This window comes from Schistocerca gregaria, unplaced genomic scaffold, assembly GCF_023897955.1.
Source record: "Schistocerca gregaria isolate iqSchGreg1 unplaced genomic scaffold, iqSchGreg1.2 ptg000551l, whole genome shotgun sequence".
In the NCBI taxonomy this organism is placed as follows: Eukaryota; Metazoa; Arthropoda; class Insecta; order Orthoptera; family Acrididae; genus Schistocerca; species Schistocerca gregaria.
Window position 1 is genome coordinate 97,501 of NW_026061945.1, and position 7,500 is coordinate 105,000.

General features: G+C 54.2%; 3 non-coding genes across 3 annotated transcripts in view; all 3 read right to left on the reverse strand.

The window, feature by feature from the left end:
• The window catches only part of LOC126314330 (large subunit ribosomal RNA), a 4,222-nt gene extending 3,171 nt beyond the window's left edge, over positions 1 to 1,051 (reverse strand). The window contains exon 1 of the ribosomal RNA XR_007555789.1: positions 1 to 1,051. This exon is cut by the window's left edge and continues 3,171 nt beyond it. This is a non-coding gene — a ribosomal RNA (large subunit ribosomal RNA).
• A 188-nt stretch (positions 1,052 to 1,239) lies between these two features.
• LOC126314318 (5.8S ribosomal RNA) lies at positions 1,240 to 1,394 on the reverse strand. The gene has a single exon (XR_007555778.1). It is a non-coding gene; the product is annotated as a 5.8S ribosomal RNA (ribosomal RNA).
• Positions 1,395 to 1,765: 371 nt separating this feature from the next.
• Positions 1,766 to 3,658, reverse strand: LOC126314325 (small subunit ribosomal RNA). The gene has a single exon (XR_007555784.1). It is a non-coding gene; the product is annotated as a small subunit ribosomal RNA (ribosomal RNA).
• Positions 3,659 to 7,500: the final 3,842 nt, after the last annotated feature.

Sequence of the window (7,500 nt, forward strand, 5' to 3'; positions counted from 1 at the left end):
AAGGGCGGGGAAGCCCCATCCTCCCTCGGCCCGCGCAAGGCGAGACCTTCACTTTCATTACGCCTTTAGGTTTCGTACAGCCCAATGACTCGCGCACATGTTAGACTCCTTGGTCCGTGTTTCAAGACGGGTCGTGAAATTGTCCAAAGCTGAAGCGCCGCTGACGGGAGCGATTATTCCGCCCGAGAGCATCCCGAGCCAACAGCGGCGCGGGTCCGGGGCCGGGCCAGGTAGGTCCGTCATCCGGGAAGAACCGCGCGCGCTTGCCGGGAGCCCGAGCGCCCAAAGGGGCGAATCGACTCCTCCAGATATACCGCCGAGCAGCCAGCCAGGACACCGGGGCTCTGCCCAACAGACGCGAACCGAGGCCCGCGGAAGGACAGGCTGCGCACCCGGGCCGTAGGCCGGCACCCAGCGGGTCGCGACGTCCTACTAGGGGAGAAGTGCGGCCCACCGCACACCGGAACGGCCCCACCCCGCGGCGAGTGGAAAGGCAACCGGACACGACCCCGCCGCGGATTGCTCCGCGCGGGCGGCCGGCCCCATCTGCCGAGGGCGGGGGCCAGTGGCCGGATGGGCGTGAATCTCACCCGTTCGACCTTTCGGACTTCTCACGTTTACCCCAGAACGGTTTCACGTACTTTTGAACTCTCTCTTCAAAGTTCTTTTCAACTTTCCCTCACGGTACTTGTTCGCTATCGGTCTCGTAGTCATATTTAGTCTCAGATGGAGTTTACCACCCACTTGGAGCTGCACTCTCAAGCAACCCGACTCGAAGGAGAGGTCCCGCCGACGCTCGCACCGGCCGCTACGGGCCTGGCACCCTCTACGGGCCGTGGCCTCATTCAAGTTGGACTTGGGCTCGGCGCGAGGCGTCGGGGTAGTGGACCCTCCCAAACACCACATGCCACGACAGGCGGCAGCCTGCGGGGTTCGGTGCTGGACTCTTCCCTGTTCGCTCGCCGCTACTGGGGGAATCCTTGTTAGTTTCTTTTCCTCCGCTTAGTAATATGCTTAAATTCAGCGGGTAGTCTCGCCTGCTCTGAGGTCGTTGTACGAGGTGTCGCACGCCACACCGCCAGCCGGCTGTGCACGCTACCGAGAAAGTACCGGTATGCGAACCGCCAGGCGACGGGCGCGCATCGCACGTTTAAGGAGACGCGGCCGGCCACACAGGCGACCACGACACTCCCACGTCTCCGAAGCGGGACAAACGCCGCGCGCTTCAGTATACGTAGCCGACCCTCAGCCAGACGTGGCCCGGGAACGGAATCCATGGACCGCAATGTGCGTTCGAAACGTCGATGTTCATGTGTCCTGCAGTTCACATGTCGACGCGCAATTTGCTGCGTTCTTCATCGACCCACGAGCCGAGTGATCCACCGTCCTGGGTGATCTTTTCCTTTTCAGTCTCCCACTGTCTCTTTCAAGACAGTAGCATTTGCGGGACTGAGGCGTCTGACGGCCCCTGTTCCACTATTTTTTTTGTGTCCAACGGCCTCACAGCCGATGGGCGTCGTACGGCTCCACACCGGAGCGGACAGGCACTCGGGCGAACGTCATTCAAAACCGGCGCCAGGCGCCAGGTACCGCAGGCCAGCCGCTCCAGAGCTTCAGCGCTCGTACCACACAACAACAACAACAACAACACTTCCGCTAGTTTTGAGAGGCACGCGTGGTTCCGCACGCGGCGCACGGCCACTGCCGTACAGGTAGCGTGTTGCGCGACACGACACGCACATCGAAAGACATGCAGTCTAGTCGGTAATGATCCTTCCGCAGGTTCACCTACGGAAACCTTGTTACGACTTTTACTTCCTCTAAATGATCAAGTTTGGTCATCTTTCCGGTAGCATCGGCAACGACAGAGTCGATGCCGCGTACCAGTCCGAAGACCTCACTAAATCATTCAATCGGTAGTAGCGACGGGCGGTGTGTACAAAGGGCAGGGACGTAATCAACGCGAGCTTATGACTCGCGCTTACTGGGAATTCCTCGTTCATGGGGAACAATTGCAAGCCCCAATCCCTAGCACGAAGGAGGTTCAGCGGGTTACCCCGACCTTTCGGCCTAGGAAGACACGCTGATTCCTTCAGTGTAGCGCGCGTGCGGCCCAGAACATCTAAGGGCATCACAGACCTGTTATTGCTCAATCTCGTGCGGCTAGAAGCCGCCTGTCCCTCTAAGAAGAAAAGTAATCGCTGACAGCACGAAGGATGTCACGCGACTAGTTAGCAGGCTAGAGTCTCGTTCGTTATCGGAATTAACCAGACAAATCGCTCCACCAACTAAGAACGGCCATGCACCACCACCCACCGAATCAAGAAAGAGCTATCAATCTGTCAATCCTTCCGGTGTCCGGGCCTGGTGAGGTTTCCCGTGTTGAGTCAAATTAAGCCGCAGGCTCCACTCCTGGTGGTGCCCTTCCGTCAATTCCTTTAAGTTTCAGCTTTGCAACCATACTTCCCCCGGAACCCAAAAGCTTTGGTTTCCCGGAGGCTGCCCGCCGAGTCATCGGAGGAACTGCGGCGGATCGCTGGCTGGCATCGTTTATGGTTAGAACTAGGGCGGTATCTGATCGCCTTCGAACCTCTAACTTTCGTTCTTGATTAATGAAAACATACTTGGCAAATGCTTTCGCTTCTGTTCGTCTTGCGACGATCCAAGAATTTCACCTCTAACGTCGCAATACGAATGCCCCCGCCTGTCCCTATTAATCATTACCTCGGGTTCCGAAAACCAACAAAATAGAACCGAGGTCCTATTCCATTATTCCATGCACACAGTATTCAGGCGGGCTTGCCTGCTTTAAGCACTCTAATTTGTTCAAAGTAAACGTGCCGGCCCACCGAGACACTCAACAAAGAGCACCCTGGTAGGATTTAAACGGGGTCCGCCTCGGGACGCGAAAGCACCCCTTCGGCTCGCCCCACCGGCAGGACGTCCCACGATACATGCCAGTTAAACACCGACGGGCGGTGAACCAACAGCGTGGGACACAAATCCAACTACGAGCTTTTTAACCGCAACAACTTTAATATACGCTATTGGAGCTGGAATTACCGCGGCTGCTGGCACCAGACTTGCCCTCCAATAGATACTCGTTAAAGGATTTAAAGTGTACTCATTCCGATTACGGGGCCTCGGATGAGTCCCGTATCGTTATTTTTCGTCACTACCTCCCCGTGCCGGGAGTGGGTAATTTGCGCGCCTGCTGCCTTCCTTGGATGTGGTAGCCGTTTCTCAGGCTCCCTCTCCGGAATCGAACCCTGATTCCCCGTTACCCGTTACAACCATGGTAGGCGCAGAACCTACCATCGACAGTTGATAAGGCAGACATTTGAAAGATGCGTCGCCGGTACGAGGACCGTGCGATCAGCCCAAAGTTATTCAGAGTCACCAAGGCAAACGGACCAGACAAGCCAATCCGATTGGTTTTGATCTAATAAAAGCGTCCCTTCCATCTCTGGTCGGGACTCTGTTTGCATGTATTAGCTCTAGAATTACCACAGTTATCCAAGTAACGTGGGTACGATCTAAGGAACCATAACTGATTTAATGAGCCATTCGCGGTTTCACCTTAATGCGGCTTGTACTGAGACATGCATGGCTTAATCTTTGAGACAAGCATATGACTACTGGCAGGATCAACCAGGGAGCTGCGTCAACTAGAGCTGAGCAGCCGGCCGCCCGGGAGTGTGTCCCGGGGGCCCGCGCGAACACGCAAGCGTCCGCTCAATTATTCTGCAAACAGGAGGAGGCCGAGCTCCCCTGCACGATACACCTCGAAACCCTCTCAGGTCCCGGCGGCGCGCAGCGCCGTCCTAGGTACTTGGTCGGTTTCGAGAGAGGCGCAATCGCCCGGAGTTAGGCGAGTAGACGGTTTTAGTGAGAACACCCTTGCTCCCAACTGAGCTTGCCGCTGCCGACAGAGGCCCGGGAGCGTGCTGTCGTGGCATTGCCGGCGGGAGACAACACGCGCCACCTATGGTGACCGGCAGCTCCAACGCCAGCGCCACACAAGGGCAAAGCCCCACTTGGGTGCAGAAGCGAACTCTCCCAGCACAGCGCACGCGCCAACACGTCCGCACAACTGCGATACAAACCACCTGCGAGAACCGCTGGGGCGACCGAGCAGCAGACGGCGTCGCGGCGCCGAGTGCCAGGCGGCGGCGCATCCTCAACGCACACAGTCCTCAATCAGACCAGCACACTGCAGATGTCCACCGCGCTTCGCACCGGGCTCGGCTGAACCAACTTTGGCCGCCAGGCGCCGCGTGCAGGGTGCGCCGCAGCGTAGCTGCGCCGCCTGCCGGGCCCGTCGGCTGGCGCTCCTGCCACTCGGCGCCCCCCACCAGCCGCCTGTTGCGCGTGCGCCCACGCAGCGCGCGGCCAACACGCCGGGCGGCCCCCCTTCACCGGCCGGGAACAGTCCCACCAAGCCACCGCCGCGTATCGCTTCATACCCACATGGGCCTAGTCACGTGTGTGGATGTGGCGGGTACCGCTGAAACAACCGGTTAATAGCTGTACCGATCGTCGCCATCACAGATTCACCTCCAGCGTGAACAACCGCTCAACAACGGATTTCCAGTTCATTTGCGTATCTTGGGCAGTAAACGTAGATGTCCACCTACATTTGCGAATTCAACAATTCTTGCATGCCAGGATGTCATGTGTCACGACACGCTACATCAGACCACATACACACTGCGACATGTGCAGAAGAGAACACGTGGAAGGTGGCCCGCGCACGTATGCGATGTCCCTTCCGCGATCCACTGTCAACCGGCATCTGCGGCATGTCCCAGATATGGAACGCGGTCCACCAGGGTAGCACTTTGTGTGAGGCAATACGACAAAGTCGGAATACACGCGTCACTACATCAGACGGCTCACGCTGACCTGACCTGACCTGACTCACCGCACCACCACCCCCAGCGACCCAGGGTGACATACAATGCGTTCGTACGTTCCTCCCACACGCCTCTACGGCGTACCACAGTGCAACCTAGCTGTTATTGGGAGACGAGACAAGTAGCATCGAGCACATCATATGGAAATTGAGATTCGACACCGTTGGGCACAGCCAGCGTACGGTCACACGTATCACACTACTTCACTCTGTACGTAACGACCGATGATCGGTACAGCGTGTGGGTTACGCGTACGACATCAGCGGACAATGGACACAGACCATACCACGACGTACACTGAGGGCGTCGACATCTGAATGCAACTGAACAGCTGCGAGGCTCATTTAACACTCAAACGCCAGACCGACCAGCTTGAGAGGACAGAGACACAAAGAGGGGGACAGAGGGAGGGGGGGGGGGGCGATATAGTCCTATTGCAGTACAATTGACAGTGGATAGCGGGAATATGTGGAAAGTAAGCAACACTCGCAAGACATCTACATGAGGATAACAACGACACCAGAGATTCCGAGCAGTGAACTATGTTAGGCAAAGGGACAACGTGGGTTAGGTTAAGGGACAACGTGGGTTAGGTTAAGGGACAACGTGGGTTAGGTTAAGGGACAACGTGGGTTAGGTTAAGGGACAACGTGGGTTAGGTTAAGGGACAACGTGGGTTAGGTTAAGGGACAACGACACACGCGAGACAGATCAACGTGGGTTAGGTTAAGGGACAACGTGGGTTAGGTTAAGGGACAACGTGGGTTAGGTTAAGGGACAACGTGGGTTAGGTTAGGGACAACTGGGTTAGGTTAAGGGACAACGTGGGTTAGGTTAAGGGACAACGTGGGTTAGGTTAAGGGACAACGTGGGTTAGGTTAAGGGACAACGTGGGTTAGGTTAAGGGACAACGTGGGTTAGGTTAAGGGACAACGTGGGTTAGGTTAAGGGACAACGTGGGTTATGTTAAGGGACAACGTGGGTTAGGTTAAGGGACAACGTGGGTTAGGTTAAGGGACAACGTGGGTTAGGTTAAGGGACAACGTGGGTTAGGTTAAGGGACAACGTGGGTTAGGTTAAGGGACAACGTGGGTTAGGTTAAGGGACAACGTGGGTTAGGTTAAGGGACAACGTGGGTTAGGTTAAGGGACAACGTGGGTTAGGTTAAGGGACAACGTGGGTTAGGTTAAGGGACAACGTGGGTTAGGTTAAGGGACACGTGGGTTAGGTTAAGGGACAACGTGGTTAGGTTAAGGGACAACGTGGGTTAGGTTAAGGGACAACGTGGGTTAGGTTAAGGGACAACGTGGGTTAGGTTAAGGGACAACGTGGGTTAGGTTAAGGGACAACGTGGGTTAGGTTAAGGGACAACGTGGGTTAGGTTAAGGGACAACGTGGGTTAGGTTAAGGACAACGTGGGTTAGGTTAAGGGACAACGTGGGTTAGGTTAAGGGACAACGTGGGTTAGGTTAAGGGACAACGTGGGTTAGGTTAAGGGACAACGTGGGTTAGGTTAAGGGACAACGTGGGTTAGGTTAAGGGACAACGTGGGTTAGGTTAAGGGACAACGTGGGTTAGGTTAAGGGACAACGTGGGATAGGTTAAGGGACAACTTGAGTTAGGTTAAGGGACAACTTGAGTTAGGTTAAGGGACAACTTGAGTTAGGTTAAGGGACAACTTGAGTTAGGTTAAGGGACAACTTGAGTTAGGTTAAGGGACAACTTGAGTTAGGTTAAGGGACAACTTGAGTTAGGTTAAGGACAACTTGAGTTAGGTTAAGGGACAACTTGAGTTAGGTTAAGGGACAACTTGAGTTAGGTTAAGGGACAACTTGAGTTAGGTTAAGGGACAACTTGAGTTAGGTTAAGGGACAACTTGAGTTAGGTTAAGGGACAACTTGAGTTAGGTTAAGGGACAACTTGAGTTAGGTTAAGGGACAACTTGAGTTAGGTTAAGGGACAACTTGAGTTAGGTTAAGGGACAACTTGAGTTAGGTTAAGGGACAACTTGAGTTAGGTTAAGGGACAACTTGAGTTAGGTTAAGGGACAACTTGAGTTAGGTTAAGGGACAACTTGAGTTAGGTTAAGGGATAATGTGGTACAACCACAGTTAGGTTAAGGGATAATGTGGTACAACCACAGTTAGGTTAAGGGATAATGTGGTACAACCACAGTTAGGTTAAGGGATAATGTGGTACAACCACAGTTAGGTTAAGGGATAATGTGGTACAACCACAGTTAGGTTAAGGGATAATGTGGTACAACCACAGTTAGGTTAAGGGATAATGTGGTACAACCACAGTTAGGTTAAGGGATAAATGTGGTACAACCACAGTTAGGTTAAGGGATAATGTGGTACAACCACAGTTAGGTTAAGGGATAATGTGGTACAACCACAGTTAGGTTAAGGGATAATGTGGTACAACCACAGTTAGGTTAAGGGATAATGTGGTACAACCACAGTTAGTTAAGGGATAATGTGGTACAACCACAGTTAGGTTAAGGGATAATGTGGTACAACCACAGTTAGGTTAAGGGATAATGTGGTACAACCACAGTTAGGTTAAGGGATAATGTGGTACA